The sequence below is a fragment of the Halichoerus grypus genome, chromosome 15 (assembly GCF_964656455.1).
Source record: "Halichoerus grypus chromosome 15, mHalGry1.hap1.1, whole genome shotgun sequence".
Classification (NCBI taxonomy): Eukaryota; Metazoa; Chordata; class Mammalia; order Carnivora; family Phocidae; genus Halichoerus; species Halichoerus grypus.
Window position 1 is genome coordinate 20,152,984 of NC_135726.1, and position 26,828 is coordinate 20,179,811.

Genomic DNA, 26,828 nt, shown 5'->3' on the forward strand with positions numbered 1-26,828 from the left:
GCATGTCTAGGGGTGGGGGAAGGAGGTCTGACTGGAGAAGGTTTCACTAATGCAACGCAGAAACGGGGGGGGAGGGCGGAGGTAAGAGATTTGTTTAAAAATCAAAAAGGGAGACGGGAGCCAGCTGTGGGCGCGGGCGGCGCGGAGCGCAGAGGCGCCAGATGTGCGCTCCAACCTCTCCCCCGCTCGGGCCTCCTCTGGGGTCTGCGCAGAGGCCGCGGGAGAGGGGCTTTGCGCCGGGCTGGGGTAGAGGCTGCAGAGGCTGCGCCCCGGACGCGCCGACTGCCCGCGGTCGGGTCTCGGGGGAAAGTCGCCCCCGGCGCGGGGCCGGCCCGCCTGCCGGCGCTGCACCTCTTTCCGAAAGCGGCGACGTGACCGCGCTCTGCAGGGTTCCTACCCCTTCCTCCAGGTCCCCGCCGAATGCTCCCGGGGCTCAGCCCTCCTTGCGGGACCGCCGGGGAAGCCCCGGAAAGCGGAAGGAACCCGGGTCGGGTCGGCTGTGGTCCCGCACTTTAATAGCCGGTCTTTGGGTCCGCTGACTGCGGCTGAGGGGCGGCCGACTGCGGTGCGCGCTCCAGACCTCCAGCCGGAGTCTGCTCGGGAGCTCGGGGGGCCGCCTGTTACCTCCCGCCAGCCCAAGGGGAGGTCTGCAAGCGGCTCAGACTCAGGCTCGGCTTGCCTGGGGCTTGCGAAGCCTGCCAGGGTCAACGTTAACTTTGCGAACCAAACCGTGCCCTAAGCCTGCGCCTCCTCCCAGAGCGCGCCAAGCCTCTCCCGCTCCCCGCACGCACGGCCCTCCTCCCCTAGCTTTGCCCCGGAACGCGAGCCGGCAGGATGGGAAGGGCGGCGACGAGAGCACCCTTTCTCCCCTCAAGCCGGACAGAGCTGTAAGGAGGGCCCGCTTCGCTCTGTGAAGAAAAGAGTCCCCAGAGAAAGTGGGGTCGGGGAGTCCCCCCCGGTCACACTTCCTTATCCCTTTCTCGCCAAGGCCCTTCTTTCGCGGGAGCGGGAGGGTGTGTGTGTGGGGGGGGTGGGGCTGGGGGTGCTCCACACGCCTCCCTCTCCCGAGTGAAAGGTTTTCTAGGTGCTAGAAAAAGCCCTGTTGCTTTTGCTGATAATGCAGCAAGAATTTCATGGGCCATCGCACTGCTATTAAGAAATTGCATCTTTTAATTATTTAATAATGCCCCCCAACACACACACACACCCACATCCCTGCATGACGACGGATTGTCCCTAAGGGATGGAGATGGAGGGTTGTTCCTGAAACCCTGCTGTAGGGGGTATAGATCTGTCTAAAGTCTTCCCTCCCGTTTCCCCCTAAAGAAATCTTGTTCGGGTGGTTCTGAAATCTTTCCTTGTTTTCCTCTTCGGATCTTTCCTATCAGGTTAATATGAGGCAGGGAGTAAGTTTTCGGTTTAATCAGAGGGAAGACAACGATAATTAATCTGGCAAGAGGATGGATCAATTCTTTATCACTTGGGCTTGCAGCAGACATCGATGGTTTTGCGGGGTGTCTGGCTTTCTGGGGAATGGGAATGCAGAAGCATTCTCAGGAGCGAGGATCAACCAGCATCGCATCAGCACATTTTGCCAGGCTGGGCTCCGAGCGCTAGAGCTTAACACCATGGGAGAGTTGAAGAGAAGGGGCTGAGCTTCTTTTCATTAATCCAGGAATTATTTTTCCTATATACGTGAGATGCAGACACCAGAACACAGAAGTAGTCCCAGCCCAACCCTAGCTGCAGGGAGCCTGGTCTTCTTCTAACAGAACAAAGGAATAAAAGTTGCAAAACAAAGGGACAGAGTTGTGGTCAATACCAGAAGGATCCTGAAGCTCCTGGTCACTAGATTTCTTTACTCCTGAGCTCTGATTCCAAGTTTTAGAGTTGGCAAGTGGGCCCTGGAATTCGAACCTCCCTGCAAAACTGAAATCCTGCCTAGTACAAAGAAATGTAAGTAGTTTTCAAGTATAGACCAGGGAAGGGCATCTGAGAAGCCAGGAAACTTTGCTTGGGTGAGAATTATCTTTACATCTTAGTTTTGAAACATTGCAAATTAATGCATTAAAAATGTGTTGCAGCCAGGCTTTATTGTTAATAACAACTATTACTATCATTTTTGTTGTAATTTCAGCATAAGCTGGCCATTTTACTACATTGTTCGAAAAAAAAGGAATAACCCCCCCAACACACACACACACCCACATCCCTGGAGTGGGGGGTGGGGAGGGAGAATGAAGAGGACAGAGATTCGATCATCTGTTGAGGCCCAAACATGTAGATTTACTCAAACTGGGTTTATTGCTTACTAGAAAAAAATAGGCTTTTAAAATAGTTCTAATTGAAGCATTGGACCATCTTGATAGCACTTCAGAACTTCCATTATGTTCAGCATTCCTATCAGAACACCAGACAGTAAAATTACTAGAAACCTAAATTCTGTTTTCAATTAAGATGCAATCTTTTGTTAATTTGAGAATTAAAAAAAAAAAGTCACGGCTCTATTTTTTTATGTCCCAGCACTCTTCTTTCCTCTTTGCAGGGGTGGCAGTGGATGTATATGTTTGTTTGTTTATTTGTGAGAGGAGAGGGGGTAGGGTTGGAGAGCCATGCCATGATTTGGGGGAATACAGATCAATTTCATGCTCCTTTAATGCACTTGTCTTCATAATTCATGGCTTTTCTTCCTCCTTGAATAGAATTACATGGCTGCCTTGTAAAGATTCTGGTTTTGGGGACCCTCTATGGGAAACGCCATGACTTTGACCTCAAGGCTTGATTTACAATGCCAGAGCTAAACTCCCATGAGCATAGTGTGTCTCAGAACCTTGCCCATGAATGTCTGTGACTTATGAAGTTGACAGTTCACATAAACTTTGATCTGTGATATTCAGATCTATTTTCAGAACCATCCAAAGATCTGCAGGTCTGATTTTAGTTTTCTTCCATTTTCAATACATTTATATAGGCAAATGTTCAAGAAGCATAACCATTTTGGGGTTTGTTTATTTTCAATATTTTTTTTTCACTTTGATCATAGGCATACCTAATCATTAATAATGATAAAACACTGGTCTATGGAGTTTGAAAGTAGGTAACAAACATTTTCTCTTAAACTATCAAGTTTGCAGAATGACTGTGAATTCCTCAGTGTTTTTCCTAGAAAATCTGAGCACTGTGTAAATTCATATTTCAATTTGAGGGATTGAAATGTGGTTGGGATGTTCCCCCCCCCCTTATGAAATTGGTCATTGTTTCAGGAAAAGTTACCTAGTTTGTCAGGAGCCCCCATTCTAGATCTCCCAAGCATTTGGGTTGTCAACCTTTCCAATCCAATGTTATTGCCCCTAAAATATGTACAGATCTTTGGTCTATGTGGGCTAGGGGAGAGACATCAACAGGTATGTTAAAAAGAAAAAAAAAAACAAACGTAAAGCTAGAGAAAGTTGGACAAATTCTGGCACACCAGTAGTACTAAGAATCCATGAGGATTCCATCAGGATTACTGTGATAGCCATCCACAGCCTCTTCTATGGGCAGGAAAGACTAAAGAAAACACTCGAGGAGGATAATTAGACATCTTTCTGCTATAATTTTACCCTGACATTGAGAGCCTTGTGCATCTCTGGAAATGGGCTCCTTCGCGGAAGATTGCACTTCTGGCCACTAGAGGGCAATGGCGCCCTTCTCCAGCTTTCTGCATGGGGCCCATCTGCTTTTGAGGGCACCATGAAAAGCGGTTTTGTTAGCACCAGCCTTGTCTGGCCCTCTCAGGAGAGACCGAATTCAATCTAGCTATGGTTCAGGCTACCGCCTGAGCAGTTTGTCAGGATTAACATCTTTCTAGTCGGTGGATCCGTTACCTTCAGCCTCTTCTTCCCATCTTGGAGTTTACTAGAAAGTTGGAAAATCTTTTGTAACTTGAGATTGTCTGAGCAGGAGATGCGTGGGGGCTGGGCTGCATGATACACCAGGTCAGCGCTCAGTGAGGCTGTGATCTGGGAGAATTTCTGGCCTTTTTTTTTTTCCTGCCAGAAAGAGCATCATTTGAGACTCCGAGGGGAAGCGAATGAATAAAGAAGAGAAATAAATATTAGTGAGATTGCCGTGGTATCATTGCCTATTCTTTCAGGAGGTTTTGAAGAGGTCTGCAAGACATTTCTAATTTGCAAAAAAAAGAATAGCAGTTGATCTTTGGTAAACACTTTGGGGCATGGAGTTTTAATATAACTGTAAATGTTTTACTATTACCTTTAAACCATTCTTGATATTGCTGTAAAAAACCCTAAATTTAGCAGAGAGTAAAATTTAATTCAAGATTGGTCCTCATGTACTGGAGTTTAATCATTTGACTTCTTTTTTCCCTCAGTGATATGGAAATTACTGCTTATGATTAAATTGCTTATTTCAGGCTGCACAAATTTATATTTGTTACTGTTTGATAGTGTCATTATGAAAGTTCAGAAGAATAATGTAAAAAAAACACTAACGCTATATTATAATTAAGAGGAAAGCTGTATTAAAAAAAATAAGTACTGTCTTAAGTGGATTCTTGTTTGTATTTTTTTTAACTGAATACAATTGCCTCCCTGGTGAGTCAGCAGTGCAGTTCCTTGCAGCTCTGAGTGTGTTGGAATGCAAAGGCCGTTGATGAAGAAGGAATCAATGCAAATGGATTATGGGAAGGAGTATTAAGTAACTCAGTGGAAAATAAGACAAAGTGTTTTGTAAACCAATGCTCACTCACCACCGGACAGTTTATTTAACTGAAAAAAAGAAAGTGCTTTTAAATTTTAAGTGCTTGTGAATAATGCATGTTTGTTAGAACTGGAGGCAAAATTTTATTGTTATTTGGTTTAATTAGTTATCAGACTGTTGCAGAGTTCCAGAATTCTTATTGAGATAAATCATTGTTCTCATGGTCTGTCCGGTTTAAGTTTCAGCTCAGGCAGAGAATCTGGTACCCCAGGATAGTAAGTGAGATAGGCGGATGAGAGAGAAAGGAGGAAAGAGGTAAGGGAAGGAAAAAAAAAAAGTGTGAGAGAGACTAATGGTGCTGTTGCTCACGGTGGGCCAAATACTGGTGTCCCCCTCCCTTTCTCTCCACTCCTTGAGACTCATGTGAGGTCCTGAATCCAGAAAGCTGGCATAAACAGGTTTATAGTCCACAGTAAACAGTGGCCAGGGTCTTATTCTATTGCTTTCTGGCACTGAGAACGTCTCACAGGATACTGTGAATTTTTCTCGAATTTTTCTGGTTTTTTGCCGGTGAGGAAAAACCTACATTCACTTCCTCCACGAATTCCCTTCTTTGCCAGAAATCCGCATGACGTGGTCCTCTGCACTCGCATGATTTCACTAATTAAGAATTTGTAGGAATTTCTGGAAGATACTGGCTTTCGGTGCAGTGCCTTCCACACTGATGATTACCTAACATAGCAACAGGAGTGGTGGAGGCTGCTCCCTGGTTTTAGTATAAGACGCATGAGATCTCTTTTCAGCCATCATTAGGCTCCATCAGTGAGTGCAAACAGTGAAAATTTGGAGTAGCATCCCCGCCACCAGTGGTGTTTATCCTCAGTAAGAACCAGTGTGGATGCAGGCAGGGATAGACGTTCAGATATCATACAGTGCAAACCACCCCCACCACGGATCTCTGGGAAAGCGTTACCTGTTATCACATCCTAAACGCTCAGGCTACTTCCATCATCCCCGAGGCTGAGGCTTGGACCTGTTATTCAGACAGCAAGAAATTAGGATGAGGAGCATGAGGCCAAGGTGTGCAAGGGCAGAATAAGATCCCTGTCTTTGTTTAACATTTTGATATTTTGTTCATCATGGACTTTCTCCATTCAACATGATTTTTAAAATATCGCATTACAATATTATTCATCTTGATTACTGAGTTTTTTGGCAAGCCCTTATATTTTGTGCCCAAGGACAGTGCCTCACCTGACTCACCCTAATTCCAGCCCTGCCTAGTACTTTGATCCTTCTCAGCTCCAGCCCCAGTGCTCTGAGGGTATGTGACTGAGATTAAGCAACATAACATCTCTAAGACTCAGATGCCTCGATCTGTTAAAATAGAAACCGTAATAATACTCATGTCCTAGAATTTTTGTGACGATAAAATGAGAATGGAGTGCAGTGCCTGATTCATGATAAGCACTCACTAAACACTCAGTCCTTTTGTCCTCTCAGACCTGGGATTCGGTTTTATAGAATAATAGTGGCAGGTGGCAGTTCTTCCTTATAATTACTAGGCCAAAATCCTGCACTGAACGTTCTACTTTAGATTGAGGCCTCTCCCAATTAGGGATGAATTGTTTATTAGTGCCTCCCTTTTTCTGAATTATTTCATAAGTTTAAGTGACCCATCCCTCTTCCATTTAAAATATTCAAGAGGCAGTTGAGATTTTAGATATAATTACAGCTTTTGAAAAGTGCCTGCCTCCTTCTCCTACCTTTGCATTTTCTCTCTGTTCATTTTACATACAGTTTGCCGTGGTTAAGTTGCCCTGAAGTAATATCTTACTGGGAAAGTTTGCTAAGCATGTGATGTTGAGATATTCATCACAAGGTTTGCTTTCATTTAAAAGGGGCTCATTACTATTCCAGACTAGCTTAAATGATAATTAGCCCCATGATAAATCATCTCCATTTCAAGCATATTCCTCTTTGTTTTTCAGGTAAATGTAGTTTGGGAATTTAAGGGGGTTGAGCAGTGACCATTTTGACCGATGGAGAGACCACAGCTGAATAAGCTCGTGCCCTGCTTCTGGTCTTCCTCAGGTCCAGGCAAAGGCACAGTGATTTGGTACAGCATTGAAAATAACAGGAGCCCTTACCACCTCACCCGCACCCCCCGCCCCAGCCCTTAATGGTTTTCCAACTGTTTTCACACTCAAGGGCACAGTCAGCCTGTGCTTTCCAAGGCTCCTGGACCTTCCGGGTTGTCCTGCTATGGCCCTTCTGCAGCTTTCTTGTGTCATGTGTTTCTACCTCAGGCCCAAAGTCCCTCCTGAGTGCCCCTTGCAAGGAAAGGAAACATCTCCCTGTGTTTGCCTGTAAAAAGGAAGGAAGAAGAGCCAAGTGTTCGTATCCTACCATGTGCAAGGTGCTGTACCTGGCACCTCATTTATTCTATGCCCTCACCTTGTGGGGAGGGTATGAGCATCTCCGTTGTACAAACGGGGAAACTGACTCTTGGGAGGATTCTGGACCCTTGTCTAAGCTCCTGGGGCTTGAGGAAGGAAAGCCGGATTTCCCAGTATGTCCTGAGTCCACATGCCCAGAAGCTTTCTACTGTGTGTGCAAGCTGGGGCCTCCCTAGATTTCTAGAGAAAAATAGCTGGACCGAGAACTGAGCTGACTGCTCAGACCCCGTGCCCCTGTAAGATCCCAAACCTTATCTATAAAAGAAGCTTCTGAGATCTTCTGGTCTGACTATTCTTTCCACATGTTTTCTGTTTGCCATTAATCCTGCAGCTTCTTACATGTCCTGATGACAGCCTGCTAACTACCTCTCAGGGAACCCATCACACTAGCCATGACCCATTAACTCTGTTCATTAAAATTCCCCATCATAGGAGGACCTAAAATACCCCTCTTTTGTAACTTTCTTCCAATAGTTATTCTTTGTCCCTGCTCTCCATCACTTCTTCCTCCTCCTGACAGTCCTGCAAATCTTTGAAAATCAGTATCAGATAATAGTTAAAATCTAGCATTTATTGAGCATTTAGCTAGTTTCAGGCACTGGGCTAAGAATATTCTATATGAGACTTACCCATAGTAACTCTATGAACTGGTAAAGATTATTGCTAGGCTCTTACAAAGAAAAACAAAAAACCTGAAGAAAAAAAAAAAAAAACAGAATTCCCCATGTTCCATAACTGGTAACTGAAAAATGCAAGCCCAGAGCCTTCCATTAAAGTAGGTGACAGAGAGCTTGGACCTGCTACTTCCTGAGTAAGGAGTGGACATTCCACTTTATCAAGGAGGAATCAGATGTGTGAAGTCATTAATGGAATTATCAGCTATTCCAGTCAACCTTCAGTTAGAGATGAGGGTCCAGAGACCCAGAGAGGAGCCACGACTTGCCTGAGATCACATGCTCATTTAGGGCAGATAAAGCAAGAACTGGGCAATCTTGGCTCTTAACTCAGTCTCTCACCAGTGCCTATAAGCAAATTTGTTTTTTGTTTTTTTTTTTAGACTAGATTTACTGGTGTTCTGGTTTTTATTTAAACCTATCACTAGCTCCGTTATCTATCTATCTATCTTTCTATCCACACAAAGATATAACCTGTTACATCATTAGGCAGTTAAGTTGTGACAGCTATATATGGGGCTTTCTGTGAATCTCTATTTGGAAGTCATAGTCAGCTAATCCAATGTCATTTGATAATATTTTGAAAACTGTACCATTTGACCTTGGCCTTCAGGTCTGTTACCGTATAGTCACTATCATTAATATCTCCATTCCATGTTTGCCTAGATAACAGAGTAGAGTGGCATCTCACCTTGCCACCTCTTGCAAGCTTTCACAGGGCTCGCTGGCAGGGTTTGGTTTGAACTCGATTTCAAACCCATTTCTTTGTCACCTGCTTTAATGAAAGGCTCTGGACTGGGCACACAGAAATAGTCAAATCATAAGGCCTTCCCTCAGGGAGCTGTTATATCAATGGTGCAGGACATACTATGTCTGTAAAAACTCAAGGTTGCAAACAGTTAGTGCAGCAAAGGAAGTACAAATAAATGAGGCCACAGGACTGATGAGTCACAACCAGTGCAGTGATCAAGGATGGTCTGGGGAAGGAAGGCATTTGTGGCTACCATGTACTGATGATGGCTGGGCATCATTAGTGATATGGGGTGCATTTCCCCTGATGCACATCATCTCGGCATTGAGAACTTTCCTTACCAGAAATACTTCCTTCCTTAGGCAGAGCCAAACTGTCTCTCCAGAGGTCACATTCTTTGATTCAAGGCTTTGGTGCCATGCAGAACGGATGTAGTTCTTCTTCCACATTTGTTACTCAGTATTTATTGTCTTCCAGGATGCCTTCTCCCCAGGCTTGACATCTCCAGAGTGAACACCTCATTCATTTTTGCTCCAGCCCTCCACAGAGGGAAGGACTGAAGACAAAAATCTAGGCAGCTAAACACTAGACTATCCCCTCCTTTCCACACACTTCTTTTATTGCAGCCTGAGGCTACATTACATTAGCTTTTATTGCCAGTCACATCACCCAGAGGACTTATGCTCCACAGTTTATTTGTTTATTTGTTTTTCCTTATGTGTTGCTGTTAAGTCACATTTCCCCACCTGTCCCTGGCACGTAAGACATGACAGGCACCTTTAGTGGTTGTTACCACAGGCTCTGGAGTCAGACTGCCCTGCTGCAAATTTTGGCCTTGTCACTTCTTAGCTGTGCAAATCACTTTAACCATTTCTCCCCTTCCCCATACATAAGCTGGGTTAGTAATATGTACCTTATAGGGTGGCTCTGATATTAAACACTATTAATATATAAACATGCTTAAACCAGTGCACAGAATGGGATTGCTGTTACTATTGTCTCCGTTCTATTTCATATTGTTAGGTTCAGTCCACGGATCCAGTCTCCCAAAACATTTTTAAGTTTAAATCTTTAGTCTCTTGTCCAGAATCTCTGTCATCCCTCATAGCCTCATGCTATGAGTTGCTTTACTTAGTTACCAACCTTGCTTGGTAAAAACAAAACAACAATAGCAATAAAAATAACCAGAAAAGGAGCAGGGGCAGAATCTTATTAAACAAGACACTTCCTTTCTAGTAATTCAACAGTTTGGAATACACTATTCTACATGTTAGTCATTCCTGGTATTGCATATTTGTCATCTTGTTTGCTTGTTTGTTTGTTTGGCTGCATAGCAGTGGGACCCCCTCCTGTGTTTGGAGAATAGCTCACAATAAGTTTCTCAGTAGAGAGAAGAACGCTCTCTCTACTCCAGAAGCTTGAAGGGCCAGAGAGTTGCTTCCCTAGCCCTCCTGGAAACTAGAACACGGACTCAGCACCAACTTCCCAGTGTGCTTTAAATTTGGATTCAGTATCTTATATATATGCAGACATGAACACACACATAAGCATAACCACTGGCCATGAAGCACTCATTCTGGCCATTGTGGCTGTGGTTGTCCCAGCATCTGATTTCTGGGGCCACCGGGGTGGTAGAGTGAAGCTGTGAGTGCCCATGTCCAGCAGAGACTGCTGTGGTGCCCTCACCCACCTGTTCCATGGAAGTGTCTGGTCTGTGGCTCTGAGTGTCCCAGACTCCTGACATCCCTCTCCAGTTTCCGAGCCTGCTTCTCTAGCCTTCCTGGCAGAACTGTGCTACCCTAGGTCTGTTTCTGTTGCTCTGAACTAAGAAACCCAAAAGACTTCATTTCCCTGCATATTTTTGCAAGACTACTGTGAGAAATCTTATCTACTGCAACACTGAGTGGGGTATCTGGCTTTTGAGCTCCTTTTGAATGCTGAAGAGAATGTTGATAATTAGATGCTAGGGTGTGAGGGTAGAACAGAGGGAGCCTTTATGAAACATTGAATAGTTTAATTTGGGCACGAAGTAGGCAAAACGTCAAGACCTAGGCTGAAGCCTACTGATATAGCTTAGTAAGATGTGGTGGGATTTCCATGGGAAGCTATGGCAGACAGCGTAATAGCTAGTCATGTGGATGGCAAATGATCTGTTGGAAGGGACAGGGCAGGTTGTGTGGGCACGTGGCCATGGATACTGGCCAAAGAGCCAATGCAAAATTCCCAAAAATATTATCCAGAGGAAGCTAAGGCCAGATTTAGGGACAAGAATCCAAATTAGGTGGCACCTGGGTGGCTCAGTTGTTAAGCGTCTGCTTTCAGCTCAGGTCATAATCCCAGGGTGCTGGGATCAAGCCCCATGTCGTCAGGCTCCCTGCTCAGCAGGGAGCCTGCTTCTCCCTGTCCTCCCAGCTTCTGCTCTCTCTCGCTATCTCTGTCTCTCTCTCTCAAATAAATAAATAAAATCTTAAAAAAACAAAAAAAGAAAGAAATCAGCATTACCCTTCCAGAGAGGGAAGCCTTCGGGGCAAGCTCAGAATTTCATAACTGTCTAATGGGCCAGGTAGTTGAACATAGAATGGCTTTGATTTTGTGGCTGATGAAGCCCCTTGCCCACACCTGACTCTGTTATTACCAAGCTGCCTGGGACTCTTGGAGCCATGCATTTCAATTTCTGTGTGATACTCCCTGACTGGTCACCATGGACACAAATCCAGACCACAAACCACAGATGACTAACTAAACAGGTGGAGCTGGGTGGGCAACTGTGTTAGTAGGTATCAACTTTCTTTTTTTTTTTTTTTTTTTTAAAGATTTTTATTTATTTATTTGACAGAGAGAGAGAGAGTTAGCGAGAGCAGGAACACAAGCGGGGGAGTGGGAGAGGGAGAAGTAGGCCTCCCGCTGAGCAGGGAGCCGGATGCGGGGCTCGATCCAAGGACCCTGGGATCATGACCTGAGCCGAAGGCAGACTTTTAACGACTGAGCCACCCAGGCGCCCCCCTCAACTTTCTATTATCTATTAAAGCATGCATACTTAAAGGTTTTAAATATTTAAAAACATATTTAAAGATTTTATAAAATATTTCATTGACAATAATAGCAAAACTGTATTTAAAATCCAAACCAAGCTGAAAAATCAGAGGTTATTTCTGGCAACAATTCCAATTCACAACACTTTGACCTCAAGTATCCCAATGGTGACAGGAGATTGCTCTTGAACTGGCTTACTCCCCTATATACTTCACATATAGACACGGCTGTACTATAAGATATAGTTTTCATTGTTCTATTATTCTTGGGAACCTAAGGAGCAGTATATAAATGAAGTGTCACTATAAGTATTATTATCCTAGAGTAAAAATTGCAATGTAGCAGTTAAAGCTGGGCACACTTGCCTTTGAAATAATGCATTGGTGATTCTTGTGTTTTATTCATCGCCGCTCCTACTGCAAACATCGCAAAGAATCTTCAACTTCAGCAAATCTCAGCAGTGCATTTGGGAGCATTAGTCAGGAGACTAATGCAGCCAGAGAGGATGTGTCTTTGAAGTGAGGGATGGGTCCTATGGAATTATTTCAGTTGCCCTCTCCCCATCAACCCCATTGCTGTCGTGCCCTGCATTACAAGACAGAGAAGCAACCAGTTTTCACTTAGAGAATCATGCCTTGTGTCCTTTTCTTATTGGCTGCATAACATCTCATTTCTCATGAACGGAGAAAGATCACCTGTCAGCAAGCTTGCCGCCAATTGCTGACGAATTTTCCCTAATAAGCTGCCAGGTGATTCCCTCCCTCAAGGAGGACTAGCCTAGTACCGCCCTGACATTGCTGATAAATAGCTGTGTGGCCTTGGGCAAGCCAATTAACCTCAGTCTTCTCATCTGTAAAGTGGCCTTTGCGGTCCTTTCCAGCTCTAAAATGGTCTGGCACACAAATCTTCCACAAATCCCTTGGCACGGTGCTTTTCGACTGTCACATCTCAGCATTCTATAGAAAGCCACGCGAACAGAAACACCAGGAGGGGAAGGCACAGACTGGGTTTGCCTGAGCAGAGCATGCCAGCAAGTGATAGTGGACAGAGTATGCCTGCAGGGTAATAAGTTTAGGACTCTGTGGAGTACACTGAATGCCAAATTCAGGGCTTTGGACTTCAATCCCTAGGCCCTAGGGAAACTTTGAAGGGTTTGGAGTAGGGGTGTGAGGTGTGGAATGCATTATTAAATGATTTCTGGAACAGCATTGAGGATTACTGATAGAAAGAATAGAGACCCTAAACAGGGAAGCCAGCAGGAAGGGGATTACAGCAGAGATGATGAAGCAGGGACTAGGGTAGCAGCATTCTCACAATAGCTGATGTGCACTGAGCATTTACTATATGCACACCTGTGCACAGTGCTTCCCATAAATTATCTCAGTCCAACCTCATTACAACCTCAGGGAGGTAGAAGCTATAACTATCCCCATTTATAAAACATAGAAACCAAGACTCGGGGTACTTAAGCAACTTTCCCCAGTGTTGTGCGGTTAATAAGTGGACAAGCAGGAATTTGAACAGAGATTCCATGTTCTCCAATGCTCTGTTGTAGGTACACAGAGGTAAGAGGTTTTGAGGGGTTCATGAGACTTGCTACTGATCGTCAATGAGGAGTGGGGATGGATATTTGGTGAGGTGCATATGGAGTGCCCTGGACTTGACCTTCCAGGCATTACCTCATCCCATCTTCCCAACCTCATAAACAGGAGCCCCAAGGGATCACACAGATAAATTGTTGCAAAGGATTTGAACTCAGGACTGAAAGATCTAGAAAGCATTTCCTGTGGCTCTTCTAATGTTTCTAGGATTGATGGGTTCTTGGCTTTCTCCCTACCCAGGATGATCTGAAGATGACACCGGATGGTTGAAGATGCAAACACCAACATGACAAAGTCTTGTTCAGAGAGACAAAGGCCTCAAGGCCTCTGTGCTTGGCATTTCTTTATCTGATCTAATATTCTTGGAACATTTTCATTTCTATATCCCCTTCATCTATCCTTTTTACCCATTCCTTCTTTGTTAACCAACTCACTGTGAGACAAGAGATGGAAACTTGCTTCCTTTGCCTGGACTCAAGTTTCCTCTTTGGTAGAAGAAGAGGGTTAGAATGGAAAATCGCCTTGCCACAGGAGGGATCTGGGAAGAACAGCTGAGTTCTATTTTAAAAGTCAAAAAAAAAAAAAAAAGCTCTGGGTACCCAGCTTGACCCAGAGAATACATGTATTATTCTCTTAACCCAGCTCCTGTGGTTCAGATTTTTATTTGGACAATAGAAACCAAATTGATGATAGGCTGTTGGGAACTTAGGACTTAGTTCTCAGTTCTGGCCAAGAGCCTCCAAAACCTGTCCCCTGACTCATTTAAATTAATAGATGTAAAAACAAAGGCAAGTAAGAAAAGCTTTGTGGATAAGAATGTGAATTGATTAAATTCATGGAAATAGCATCACTCTTCAAGGATTGCCTGTCTTTGCTTAATGTTGAAAATATCGATACCATCTCCAGTATTGTTTCCCCTATTTTTACATTTGCATGGGAAACGATTTGATTAACATTTTCTCTGAAGATGGTTTCCTTCTGAGAAAGTTACATTGATTGTATCAGCTTGGCCCACTGAGCCTGCCTTCCCAGGCAGGGCTGATTTGGATGCAAAACAGAGCTATTTTGGAAACAGTAACTTTACCTGTATTGTTGAACCTCTTTTCAAGGCTCAGTTGGGTTTGCTACAGTAGGGCATTGAGGATGCTTTTCACGTGGCACACATTGTGCTAATACAGCTTTAATTTTCATATCAAATTGGACAAGAAATGAGTTTGTCAGAAATAATCAAGCCTATTACAGAGGTGCTGGGTTGGATAGTTACTGAGATGTGACTGTTACTCCGTGAAGTGACCTTGTGTTGTGGGATCTGTAGATGGAGGTCATTGGGCAGGCTGGATCCAGTTACACCCCTTGGGAAACTCCTAGGGGCCATTCCTGGCAGTGGTTCGGTGAGTTAGGAATATTCCCTAATCTTTCACTATTACTTGGCTCTGCCTCTGTCTCATTCCCAGTGCCCTGCTGGGCTCCTTACAGAAACAAAACCAAAACAAAATGCTTTATGTAAATAGTTCAGTCTCTGTGAAATGTATGCTCTACCTTTAATAAAAGATATTGTGACTTGATGCTATAAGTGGACCCAGAAATCCAACAGAGTGTGAGGAAGAACTGGGAAGAAAACATACAAGTGATTCCTTGTACTGAGCATGTAGGAACTGATTTTAAGCCTTTTAGTTACCTATCCTGTTGACTTCATATTTCACAGGTGAACTTTGGAATCTATTTCCCCAGAACACTCAACAATTCTTACAGGCTCCAGGATACTACCAACCTATCAGAGTTTTCAGAGTCCACTTAGGTTCCTCTTCATCTCTTTGGGTGTTTCTTTTGAGCTGATGGGGCACAGAATGACTTGAATACTATATCCTGTCAGTGCTCTGTTGTGCCTTTCAACAATAGACATGGATGTTTCCCATGGCTTTGGCATGTGCTTTAAATTCATTGTCTCAGGGGCTCCTGGGTGGCTTAGTCGGTTAAGCAGCTGACTCTTGATTTCAGCCCAGGTCATGATCTCAGGGTCTTGGGATGGAGCCTCAGGTCCTGCTCCACGCTCAGTGGGGAGTTTGCTTGAGATTATCCCTCTCCTTCTGCCCCTCCCCCAACTTGCTCGCTTGCTCTCTCTCAAATAAATAAATAAATCTTTAAAAAAAATCCCTTTGAAAAAATTCATTGTCTCACTCAGGTCTCATGACAGCAGTGAAACCTGATCTGAGTGATTAAAAGCTCAAAAGCGGGGCACCTGGGTGGCTCAGTCGTTAAGCGTCTGCCTTCGGCTCAGATCATGATCCCAGGGTCCTGGGATCGAGCCCCACGTCAGGTTCTCTGCTCAGCGGGAAGCCTGCTTCTCCCTCTGCCTCTCCCCCTGCTTGTGCGCTCTCTCTCTCTCTCTCTCTCTCTGTCAAATAAATAAATAAAATCTTTAAAAAAATAAAAATAAAAAAATAAAAGCTCAAAAGCTGAAGGGGTTCAGACTAAAAGCTTTCGGATTCCACCGCCACCAGTTTTGAGCAGCGTGGCCAGGCATATATGAGTTCTTTCTGCTTCAGTTTCCTTATCTGCACCATTGGTATGACAAGGACATGTGCAAAGCCAAGGGAGTACTTGATAAATGCCAGCGACAACCCTGTGAGTTAGACGTGTATTGTTACTTCTTCTCTGCAGAGAGGAAGCGAAGGTGCAGTGAGCTTGCACATCTTACTCGGGTTATATAGCCAGCAGTGACAATGTGGACTTTGTATCCAAGTTCAATGGCTCCAAACCCATTTTCTCTGCTCTGTTCCTTCCACTCAAGTTTGGTAAGCTATTGTAAAACCTCCCCCCTTTTTTTAAGATTTTATTTATTTTAGAAAGATAGAGGGTACATGAGCAGGGGGAAGGGAGGGGAGCAGAGGGAGAGTGACAAGCTGATCAGAGCCCGATTGGGGCTCAATCCCACAACCTCGAGACCATGACCTGAGCCAAAATCAGGAGTCAGGTGCTCAATGGACTGAGTCCCCAGGTGCCCCAAGCCTCCCCTGGATTAGATGAGAGCTAGCTTTCAATCACTTGTGAAGGTTTCATGCTTTCCTTTTAAAGAAATTGACATAAATAGTGGTCTCTTTCCCAGGATGAATCATATTTGTGTAACTGTGAAGATGTTAAGAACTCAATTTTCTCCAACAAATCCTTTGTTTTTAAGCTTTTACATGTTTATAATTGAAATTCTAGGAGGATAGCTCTCCAAGCAAATGTTGTCCTTGAGACATGTGACACAAGTCTCAAATGTGAGCCATATATGCAATTTTTAATTTTCCAATAGTCTAGTCAAAAAAAGTAAAAAAGGAAATAGGTGACAATGTTAATGATGCAGTTTATTTAAGCCAATATATCCAAAATATTATGAGAGGCAATCAATATAAAATTATTAATGTGCTATTTCTCATTCTTGTTTCATACTAAGTCTTTGAAATCTGGTGTGTGTGTATATGTGTAACACATCTCAGTTGGGACTAGGCGCATTTCAAGTGCTCAGTAGCCACATGCACCTAGTCGATACTGTATAGATAGTGCAAGTCATGATTTTTCAAAGGACAATTTATACAACAATTTTTTTAAAGATTTATTTATTTATTTTAGAGAGAGAGGAGAGGGAGGGACAAAGGGAGGGAGAGAGAATCTCCAGCCGACTCTGAGCTGAGCACAGAGTGGTGCTCGATTCCAGGACCGCAAGATCATGAGCTGAGCAGAAACCAAGAGTGGGATGCTTAACTGACTGAGCCACCCAGGTGCCCCCGTCTCAGGACCTTTTAAACCACAGCTGCAGAAGCCACCTTCTTAGCTTTATCGCAGCTTTCCTGAATCTCCACCCCAAAGCTGGATCTAACAGAAGGATCCATAGAAAGGGGATGACCAAAATAGGGTCATTCTTATCTACAATCAGAGATAATCATGACTTTCAAAGGTATGAGTGAGCTAACAGTGACATAAGCTTTAGACCTTGCAACCTGACTTTAAGATGTGGGATACCTGTGAGTATAGGTGGCCCTGAAGCAAAATACGTTACACTAAAAATGTGTCATCCATCCATCCACTAAGCAAATATTCATGAGACACTGATAAATTAATTAGGCTGGAGATACAAGGGTGGCCACGGTAGAGAATTTCCACTCTTGTAGACCTTATATTTTAGTTTGAGGGAGCAGAAAATAAAATATAAACAAATGAACAAAATATTTCTCAGTAGTGGTAAGTGTGATCAGTAAAACATGACAATGCTTTGTGATGTATTAGGAAGTAACTGACATTTGAGAATGATAGCCACCGTCTCTGCCCATCCCAGCTGAGTACCGCTGGTACAAATGAGGAAGACAATTGTGAGGATATTTACCATTATTGCGGGCCTACAAAGTGATGACCAGGAAGGGAAGAAGGAAGAAGGAAAAAAGAAAAAAAAAGAGGAAAGAAATGACAAGGAAAGAAGGAAGGGAGAGATGGGGGAGGGAGAAAAGGAGGACAAGGTATTAGTATCATGGCTGATACTTTTCGTAAGTGATGACAGGAAATCCTAACAACTATACTGAGAGCTGGATTCCCTAAAATTGAAGGGGAGCCCCACAGAGGGAAAGGACCTTGACCAGCATCACATGTGAGTTTAGGGCTCTTCCAAGAGCAGAATCTGGGCCTCTATGTCATGGCATCTGCTTGTTCACGCTCATGTCTCCTGGTGGGCGTTCATTGCCTTTATTCCAGGGAAAGTCCTTCTTAGTGAGAATGTATTAGGAGAGTAGTATGCATCTCTCGGGGGTTCTGAGAAATCAGTGAATGTGTAGAACAAGCTTGTATAAGTAAATGGTTGGAATGGATAAAATTACTAGAACATAATTCCTTTGGTTAATGGATAGAAGCTTGGAGATGATGCCTGATAGAATATAGCCCACACATATCTGAGGGATTGCTTTTGGGGAGAAAGTGATCAGATTTTCACCTGTGACAAGAAAAAAAAAAGTGACTAAACATCCATCTGAAGAAGAGATATTTACATGAAATCCCTTGATAAGAGGTATAGGCTGTAAGTGGAAGGACAGGAGATGGTTTTCTCAGGGGGCATTAAACATAGCAATTTGCCTACCCATCTTGGGTCTCCCAATAGATGCCACTGTGGTGGGAGATCCCTCTCGTTGTCCTCTCACTTCAGCCTCCCCCAAATTCAGTCTCTTAATTTTTCTTAAGATGCTTCTCTGTCTCAGAAAAAGAGAAACTTTTTCTGATTTACCTTGGTTGGACACCCATCTCAGCCTTTTCTGTTAAATATTGGAGATTCTTAGTGCTTCTTTCTTCAGTATTTTATTCCAGACATCTTCTCTTCTCCTATCACACTTGTTCACTGGGATGATTCACAGACTTCATAGCTTCACCTACCGTCCTAACACTGGCGCATCCCCAGAATGCATACCAAACTTAACTTAGCAAACCTTTAAATGTGATCATTTTCCTGTATTCCATATTCCAGTGATATCAATATTATCCACCAAGGTATCCAAGCAGAGGCAAATGAAAATACAGACATAAATCTCAAGGGGCCTCATTTCTGAGACCTCACATCTAGTCTATGGCCAATTACTATTGATTTGATTTCTGACTCCTCTCACAATATGGCCATTTTTCTGATTTTGCTCTTGTCCCGATTTCATCCTTTGTCATTTCTCTTGTGACATTTAAGATTCATCCTTCTTCTCTTTCCTCCTTGCTTCCTGCCTTTGGTCAGAGCCCTCTGAACTTCTTTAGCTCCAACACTCATGGCTTCTTTAGTATTTGGCACATAGCAGGTTGCAGGGGCTACAGGTTACAGACATCTAGCTCAGAAGAGTTTAATAGGAGAAGTTTGGGGCTGTGTAAATGGGAAGTTCACGAGAGGTCTAGCTTCTGGCTGGACTAGATACAGGGCTTCACAATCTCGAGAAATCTGTCCTACATTTCCACACGGTGACCTCTTCATCTCCTTATCTCTGCTTCTCTTTGAGTGTTAGTCTCAGACTGTCTTGCCACTGAAAGGTTTTCCTATGTGACATAAACAAGGACACCATGACCACTGGCAGGCTCAGAACATGTTTATACTTGAAGTTTGCAGGAGCAGGAAAGAGCTGTCTCTCTGCCTCTGTATCAGAAAATTCCAAAGAAGGACTGAGATTGCCTTGCTTGAGCCGCATGCCCATTTCTGAGGCCATTTTCTATCTTCTGTGAATATGCTTAAGGACCCAACTTGGGCCATGTGTTCATCCTTGTGGTTGACAGTGGGGTTGGGACAGAACACAAAACCCCTTTAACACATAGATGCTCAAAATTGTTACTGGATAGATGGACAGATGAATGGATCAATGAAATGGTATTTGGCTTCCCTAAACCTTTACTGTGTTTTAGTCAGTTTATGTCTGCATTTGTGCTATTTACTCTCTTTGAGAGAAGATTCGTGTCATCTTCCAATATGGAGTTCATTATGGTATAGCTGTCTATGTGTTGTTTCTCAGTGGCTGTGGATTCCATGAAGCCTAAACCAGGATACCATCTCACAATTCATGGTACCCATAGATGGTTGAGTAAAAGAGTAAGTTACTGAAAGTATAAATGAGTGAATGAGAAAATAGATGGTTATAAGGCATTTCTGTAATGTTGGGAATTCTGCTCAATATATCCTTTAGAATCAAAGCTCTGAAAGTGACCTTGAAGGGCATTTGATTCATTTACATTTGATATTACATTTTACATTTTCAAACAGATTTAGGTGCTAATATTTAGAGAGATTGGAGGATTACCCCTAAAATCACATGACATGATGATGGTGGAGTCAAGAACAGGGCATCAGCACTTTTAACTTCCAGTGAGATGCACTTTCTATTACATAATTTCTTTTTTCAACTAATACACATTAGATAAGCACCTACCACAGCCCAGGCCCAATAGGAGATGCTCTAGGGGATAGTAAAAATGAAAAGACAGAGCCCCAATTCTCCAGCAGCTCCCAGATGAATGAGGGCAATTTGGTAAATGCCCAACAGCATGACTATTATATATCCAGAGAAGGAGTGTCATTCTGGCCTGCTGCCTCGATATTTTCTTGCTGAGTAGGACTTGAATAGCTCATGTAACTGGACGACAAAAGTTGTTTCACAGAGCATCCGAAGTTACGTCAACTCTAGTATGTTTGTCTGCCAGTCCCTCGCATCCAGGGAACTCAGGCAAACAAGAAGACTGTCATAACACCCGAGGACACATCGCATTTCTCAGATGCTCTGAAGAAACCACATTGGCCAGTTTGGTTCTCCTAGCTGTTGCTCTGCCCCATCTTACGACCCTCTCTTCTCCATTGATCTCTTTTGACAAAATTTCTTTTCTCCAATTCAGACAAGCTGAATTTTCAGGTTGGGAGGAGAAAACCGTAAGGGTTGCCATTCTTCTACCAATATTCCCGGAAATCCTCCTCTGGGTTCGGGTGGCTTACCTGCCATTTTGTGATGATTTCTAGTTAGATGATTATTCTAGCACAGCTTTGTTACCTCGGAAAAATCACATAGGAAACCAGTTTACGGACTCACATTCTGAATTTCCCCTTACGATTTAAAATTTATGCCTCAATTTCACTGACCCAAAGTCCCCAGTAGTTACAAAAGGAGAGCACGTCAGGGGCTTCCTGTGGAGGGTGGGGGAGCTCGCAGCGTTTTGTTCTTTGTTATAGGGCTGATAACAGGGTCATGTTCCCTTAGTGCAAATTCATAGAACTATGCTCTTCTATATATATTCGATATTTAAATTTTTAAGAAAAATTTAAAAAGCAAAAGCAAAAAAAAAAAAAAAATAACAGTAATAATTGCTCCCCTAGAGAGCAGTAGTTATCAACCTGGGATGATTTTTCCAGCAGGGGACATTTTTCAAGGTCTGAGACATCTTTGGTTGTCACCACGGGGTAGGGGTGTGCTACTGGTATCTAGTGGGTAGAGGCCAGGGATGCTGCTAAACATCCTATAATAATACACAGAACAACAGCCCCTCCCCCCAACAAATAATTATCTGGCCCAATAGTGCTGACATTCAGAAGCCCTGCCCTAGAGAATGGAGATCAATCTGAAAGATTAATTTTTGAAGGGCCATAGTAAGCACCATTCATAGAAACTTGTATGGTGGATCATATCTTTATTTCACAGTCGGGGAAACTGAGGCTCATAGAAACTAGTCCATCCAGAGTCATTCATTTAAGAACCCATGAAGCTCAAACCCTTACCCTTTACACCAATATATTCTCTTGCCTATTATCACTTCTCCAGTGCAAAAAATCATAATTTGAAAACTGACACATATTTTTCTCCATAACTAAAATGCTTTTTGTGTAGAACAACCAGATAAAGGCATTAATGAAAAGAGGCTTTACAGAGATATCATCCATATGATCTTCTGCAACAATGGCTTTGTAATAAACTACTATGAATTACTTTTTCCAAGAACTCGTAAAAAAAAATGTGCAAACTGGAAAGCATAGCGTTCTTGTTATTGAACCAGTTGAAATTTGACCTTTGGACATAAGTAAGAAGACTGTCATTCAGGGGAATTAGAATGCATTCCTGGCTGCTATCGGGAGATTGCAGAGCCTCTTCCATTCCCTTGAGTATGAAGTTGTCTGAAGTTTCCTATCTGTAAATGCTGATGGACACATTGTGTATCAGTAAGGATACACTGAGGGTAATAGAACCAGTAGGATACACGTATATTAGGAGATTTATTGGAAGTAACTGGCTCAAGCAATTGCAAGGGTTGACAAGGCAAGTCTGAGGTCCTACGGGACAGGTGGCAGGAAGGGCAGACTGGAGCCCGAGGATGGGAGCTGTAGCTACAGTCCACAGGTGGACTTTTCTCTTCATTAGAGTAACTTCAGTTCTGTTTGGAAGGGTTTTCAGCTGGTTGAGTCAGGCCCACCCAGACTATCGAGAATAATCTTTACTTAACGTAAACTGATTATAGACTTTAATGACATCTACCAAATATCTCAATTAGCGTTGATGTAACAAACCTAGCCAAGTTTACACATAAAGCTGACCACCACGCACAGTAAGTGTAATTTTTTTCTAAGCCAGAAGTTATTTTAGATGGTGTAGTTCAGATATGAGAAAGTATAAGGAGTGTGAAGTAATGTGAACTACACTATTTCTCTTAACAGCATGAGGATATGGTTGGCCCTCCCCATCTCGCTATATCTCAACTATTCTCCATATGGAGACATCTTTGTGTACAACCAATTATTTGTGATTTGGTCTTGAGACTCACTATGATGTCCCACTGAGAAGAAATACGGCAGACTGGAAAGAGCTGGGAGGACGGCAGATGTGGACTCGTACCCCAGCTCTGCTCTGTAAGAGCTCTGTGAATGTGTGTATTACTTAACTGCACTACAGATAATAATAATAGACTGCCTCACATGTTCTGGGGAGATTTTCTTGAGAGACTGTAGTGAATGGCAATATAGGTACATGCATGCATAAATATATATGTATATGTGTACAGACATGCACACATTTGTGCTGTAGTTATTTTAGTAAGCATCCATTTATCCAACAAAATATCTACCATGTAATAAATAGCCACAGTGGTAGGTACTAGGCACACAAAGATAAAACTCTCATAGTCCTTACCTTCAAAGTCCTAATAGTCTGGAGGAGAAGGATATAATTAAATTGGTAATTTTAATGTGTTCTGATACATGCTATAATGCACACATTTAGAAACATTAAAAAGGCCTCTTGAATGTTGAATAACTGAAAGCAAAATTAATTAGTTAGAAGACTGTTCTTTGAATATATGCTCCTTGGATGGATGTTAGGACCAACTCTTCCTTAATAAGGAATTACTGTTTGTTAGGGTTTAACTAAAGCTCTGGGCAGAGTGCCAGGAGAAAGGTGATTGGATTCCCAGCAGTTGGCCATGTGAAGAGCTCAAACAGTATGGCCTATTTACTTGTCCATTTATTTATGGCCTTTCCGGTTCTCAGGAGGTGTTGAAGTGGCCTTCATAAATACCAGAAATGTGCTAAGATTTCAACAAAGGAAAGTTTTAAAGAAATTAGGATGAAGGGAAAGTAAGAGTAAGGTTGAAAGAACAAAGGACTTCATTGAAGACCATACCATAATTTATGACATAGAGCATTGTTTCCTAGTAACTAAGTAACTGGAGAAACAATACAACCACCACAAAATAATAATACGGTAGTGTCCGGGTGAGACAAAACATTTCTTGACACTGAGGCCAGTAGAATTTCTCCCAAAGAACCTTATAAAGAGACCAGTGCCTTTAACAATTACCCAAGCATAAACAAAATGCTACACATGCACATGGTGCATATGTATTTACATATAGATGCACGGATGTATGTACAGGCGCATCTCTAGGGTTGCTTAGTTCAAATAGGGGCCCGGGTACACGAGTCCAGCTCAGTGGTCAAGATCCTTAGATAGTGACACTTCTGTGCGATTTGTAGGGTCATGTCTCAGCCCAGGCTCTCCCGTCTTCCTCTCCATGTTCCTTAGGCGCACTGCCCCACGGCTTTCTGCCAGAAGGAGCCAAGGTGATACGGAGTAGAAATAGAATAATATAACCCAGTGAACCAGAGCTCTGCTGAATGTTCCAGAACCACACCACTCTCAGATCCACTGAGAGCCCTGAGTTCGGGGAACCTGTCACTTGCCTCCTGTAGTAACTTCAGAAAGGCCATTCTCCTTTGTGGTCTCAGTGTTCACTTACCTGGGAGTGGGTCACTGGGCTTCTAAGAGTCTTAGGGTCTCAGAAATAAATACTGAACAGGTACAGCATCTGAGATGGGCTTTGGCCTTAGGCCTCCCATGAACCCTTGATAAAAGAGAAACAGTTTTCTGCTGTCATTACTGGAAGTTTGATGAATCTGTTAAAAAAATACATCACATCACTACAGAAATGACAGTAACACAGGGTTCTTTTTTATTTCTTTCCTTCTAATTAAATTCTCTCAAGGTGAGAAGAAACCACTGTCCACTGCCAAATCACGGTTCATGGGTTTGTGCATGAATGAGAAAAGGAGTCTGTGATTTGAACTGGTACAAGAGAACTCAGGAGATGCACTTTTGGACTTGGTGAATGGATACCTGGCACCCAGTCTGGGCGTGGTCACATGGGTATGGCCATGTTTCTTAGCTCTTTGTGTCCCGGGTGTCTCTATCAGTAGGAAGAAGATAGTAATAGCTGCGCCATCTTTATTAAGGTTGATGTGCTAATGGTTGTATAAAGACACTATTATACTTAGATAGGGGTTGGATAGTGCCAAAGACAAAGAAGAGAGATCCTGTCACTTTGGTTCAAAGCATGGTTTTCTCTGTGGGCTCAGTGGGAGTGAGGGCCTCCTTCTCTGCTCCGGGCTTGGAGATGGCCATCATTGGGCAGCTTGGTAGGAACCCTGGCCTGGGAATTGGGAATTGTAAATTCACATTTGGATTCTGTCATTTTACATAAACCTTGGACAAATAATTATCCCTCTTGGGGTATCTGTTTACATATATTTTTTTAAATAACGGAGCTAAACTTGGTGACCTCTAAGAACCTTTCCAATTCTGAGGGGCTACAGTGTACCATTTACAGTGCTGTGGAATAGAGACTTATGAGTGAATAGGACAGACCCTGACATCTGTGAGAGCTCTGTTGGAAGAGGCAGAGAGCATCTGTGATGGGACAGTCTCAGATTGGAGTAGTTGTAAGGAAATAAACAGAGTTGTGTAATAGAAAAAGAGGTGAAATGGGTCTTTCTTGCTAAAGAGAGGTGAAATGGGTCATTCTCTCAGGAATACTTCTCTGAGGAGGTGACATTATTTGATCTTCTGCTTTATTCTTGCAGAGTAAACAGGTAAAATGACATCTGAAAAAACAGCTTTGTCCTTTGCAAATCCATCTCAGCATTAGCAGTAGAAGACAGAATGGATTTAGGAAAAGGTTTCCTGTCTTAAATTTTTTGTGGAATGTGTGAGGTATGAATAAAGGAAAGTTAAATAGAGAAGGATCTTTGCAACGTGAGCAGGAGATACATTTATAGTTCTGGGGCAGGGATAGGATTTGGTAAATAATTTTCAGGATATATTAGTCAATTCAATGAATGTTTATTGAGCACCTACTAGGTGCCTGACCTTAAGCAGAGAGCTGAGACTAGGGTGTTTAATCATCTAGAATCTTCCTGAAGAGAAGCCTAGCTTGGAGGGAGAAGAAGCATATAGAAATAAATATCTCTGTTCCATGGTAACAGTGGTGGTGGGAAGGATTCAGGATAATTCAGGACATTGGTAATGGGGCTGGCTTGAGGAAGTAGGAAGCAGTTCACAAAAAATGCTAAGGATGAGTGTTTAGGTGAAAAATAAACCACCAAAATTATTTTGAAATAATGATGTCATTTCTGCTGACATTTCTACTGAATATTTTACAATATTCATCTCACTTTTTTTGGAACTAATACTAAAGAAATATCTTAAAATGTTAAAATAATTACATGCATCAAGTATTCAGCATAGAAAAGAAAGACAGGAAGAAAGAACAAAGAAAGAAAGAAAGAAAGAAAGAAAAAGAAAAAGAGTTCTTAAATATCTAACAAGAGATTGGTTAAATAAATATGGTATATTTTTATGATGGGCTGTAATTGTCACTGGTCATATTAACAAAGAATCTGTCACTACATGGACATATGCTTAGGATAAAATGTTAAGAGGTGCAAAGTAAGCCACTGAATTATCTATTCAGTGTGATTTCAACTTTCTCCACGCATAGCAGACTATGGAAGGGTATTATTCTGAAATAGCAATCATGGAGGGATGGTATGATTAATTATTTTAGTTTAATTTTAAATTTTATTCTTTTTTGATTTTTCATTACCACACATTCACACTTGAGAAAGAAGCACACAGAAAACTACTGCAAATCTGGGGGTATTTGACGAAGAATGGAAGAGCAGTTCCTTCTAGTTCAATCTGTTTCTGATGAATTAGTTATTATTCCTCTGGAGTAGAAGTAAACCTTGAATTTAAAAATAAACTTTACATTTTGTCTTTAATTCTAAGCTTTTGTGATACTGCAATTCATTTTTACTGTCCACAGGTTTTTTTTTTTTTTTTTCCCTCTCCACATTTAAATGAAGCAAGACTAGAAAGCAATGTGAGTTTATAAAACCTGGTTTTGTTGTGTATTTCTGTTGGCACTCAGGAAGAGCCATGGAAAAGGATGGAAGTTCTGTTGGAAATAAAAAGGACTTTAGCAGAGTCATTTCATGGCTGAGAGCTCTAAAGGCTTAAAGATGAGGACTGATTTGCTCATGGTCACGTGACTGGTTTATAGGGACATTAAGCATCATCACGGTGCAGATGGGGAGAATAAGACTAAAAAGAAATTGGCTCAAGATTTGTTGTTGTTTGGGTGGTGATTGTGGTGATGGTGGTATTGGTGAGGCAGAAGGAGGAATAGGGCTCATGCTCAGTTCAAAGCTACAATGTGGTTATTGTAAGAATGTAGAACATTCAGGATACATTCTTTGAAAAGTGGAAGTACAATGTCAGAAAGGGAATTATAAACCCGATACTAAATCAGC

The 26,828-nt window shown here is 42.6% G+C and overlaps 1 protein-coding gene across 2 annotated transcripts in view; it reads left to right on the plus strand.

Moving 5' to 3' along the window:
* Nucleotides 1-26,828, plus strand: part of CDH11 (cadherin 11) — a 142,401-nt gene that overhangs the window by 275 nt on the left and 115,298 nt on the right. The gene's annotated exons all lie outside the window — the stretch shown is intronic.